General features: G+C 35.7%; 1 protein-coding gene across 1 annotated transcript in view; it reads right to left on the bottom strand.

Annotated features, from left to right (window-relative positions):
• The window catches only part of LOC106872761 (myocardin-related transcription factor B), a 355,455-nt gene that overhangs the window by 278,005 nt on the left and 75,072 nt on the right, over positions 1–2,378 (bottom strand). The window lies entirely within an intron of this gene.

Here is a 2,378-nt window from a genome sequence, read left to right as displayed (position 1 = left end):
CCTTTGGGAGTTCTACTTATTTATTTATCTATTTATTTATTATATCTTTCTCCATTTTCTTCCTCTGTTTAGACGAACTTTCCTACCTTTTTGGACAAAACCTTTTGTAACCTTCGTCCTGTCTTTGTCCTTATATGTTTTTAATTGATATTAGCCCCTGTGGCCAATAAAACGAATTAATTATTATTATTATTATTATTATTATTATTATTATTACTACCTTAAACTTGTTAAATATGTATAATACTTGCTAAACAACTATATCAAATCTTCCCATCAGATGCTTGAAAAAGGTTCTTTTAAAAGAGCCACTAGCACAGAGCAGAATAACTTTAAATGTGTTTAAATATAGGTGCAGGTATGGTCATGTGATTTCAGGTTCAGTCCCACTGTGCAGCACTTTGGACAAGTGAATTTGGAAAAAGGAAACTGAAAGAAACTTGTCATGTATGTGTGCAAGTCTGTCATAATCTTGACAACATGCATTTGTTCAGAAACCTCAGTCATACAGGCTTCTTCTGTGGTTATGTGTACTGCTCATATTTAAAGGACTAGTGGGGAACTTGCTTGGAAAATGATGAAGGTTTGTGATAAGAAGGGAATCCAACCACTGAAAATCTGCTTCAACGAATTTACCTGACCCATGGAAAAGTGAACATTAAAATGACAATGATGTCTACGATTATATGTTTACACTTGGAAATTACCAAACATGTATATGTGTATAATGATTCATTTGCTATGAAATTATATAGGTGATGAACACACCTCCTGAGGTTATTAATGCATGTAATAATATACAAAAATAAGAGTTCAATTCAAATTCTTGCCAACCACATGGGCAGACTTTGCACAGAACAAATCATTTCTTTTATTCTTTTGGCAAATCTACAGGACAGGATCACTTAAGATTTGAAATAGAAATCTGGCTGATACTGATTCTGGCACACTACCAACAGCAGCCAGCAAGCCAATGTTTTATGTATTTGTCTAGAAGCTGAGGCCAATGCATGTTAAGTAATTCCAATTGATTTAAAACCTGCTTCTATCTTTAATTCTTATTTCTAAATAACTATGCAGGTGTTACTGAATTCTTTGCACACTTTTTTTTTTTAACAAGACATTAAAAAAAAAATTCTAATCCTTAGATGTCAATAATTTCTATTGAAAAAAATAAATGTATTGCAAGGAGAGAGACACCTGTGCTCAAAATAATTGTGAAGTAAAAAGAATACATATTTTCTGGTTGATTCAGATAAACTCATTAACCCTTCAGCATTCAGATTACCTTGTCAAATATAACATTCATTTTATTCACACTGTTTTGAATTAATCATGCATTATCTCATAGCTTCAAAATTTCAATAATGTGGTTGTCCATTTTTAGAATGACATTGTAGGCTAAGTGTGAGAGGCTGGATCTGACCAGTTTGAATATAACACAAGTAGACTATTTGGGCCTGATATGGTCAGTTTAAATGCTAACGGGTTAAAGAAACTTGCATAGACACATTTTTCTTGGTATATATACAGGGTGCGATGGGTAAATTGTTGCCATTTTATATCTTTAATTTTAGGCATGGGTATTGTTTGTTTTTGGCTTTGTCGACAATGCAGTATAGTAGGGTTAATTGGGTACCATCTGTGAGAAAAACAGCACCATGACACAATTCACTCTGCCAGAAATTTGGAAATGACATGTACTGCTTGGCATTCACACTGGAAGCTCCAATACAAACATTTCAGAGTGTTTGGGTGTCTATCTCAGGACAGTGCAATCTGAGGGTATGGACCAAGAGTGATAAATATCAAACATCCAGTCAACATCATGGTGTTTGGAGTGATCACTAGCGATGGCGACATTATGCCTCCATTCATCTTCCCACAAAGCCTCAGACTCAACACAGAGGCCTACATCAAGTGTCTGGAGGAGGTAGTGCTGCCCTGGGTCAAAAGGGTGGCTGCTGGAAGACCCTATGTCTGGCAACAGGACTCTGCACCATGTCACACAAGCAGGAGAACAGAGTCACAGTTGTCAGACAATTTCTGCGACCACATCATCTCTAACACCTGGCCACCTAACTCCCCACACTGCAACACCCTTGATTATTATGTGTGGGGTGCAGTTGTGCAAGAGACCAACAAAACTTCTCGTAACACCAAAGATGAACTGAAGGCAAGAATTATGGCAGCATTCAAGGAGACCGTCCAGAAGAGTTGTAGGAGATTCCGAAGTCGTTTGGAGGCCATGGTTAAAGCCAATGGTGATTTTATAGAATAAATAATATTTTTATACAATTTTGGTAAATATAACTGTTAAAATGAGATGTCAGTTTTATTTTCATTTTTGCATAATTTACATGACAGTATATTCATCA

Source organism: Octopus bimaculoides, chromosome 10 (genome assembly GCF_001194135.2).
Source record: "Octopus bimaculoides isolate UCB-OBI-ISO-001 chromosome 10, ASM119413v2, whole genome shotgun sequence".
Taxonomy (NCBI): domain Eukaryota; kingdom Metazoa; phylum Mollusca; class Cephalopoda; order Octopoda; family Octopodidae; genus Octopus; species Octopus bimaculoides.
This window is presented reverse-complemented; position numbering and strand designations above follow the sequence as displayed.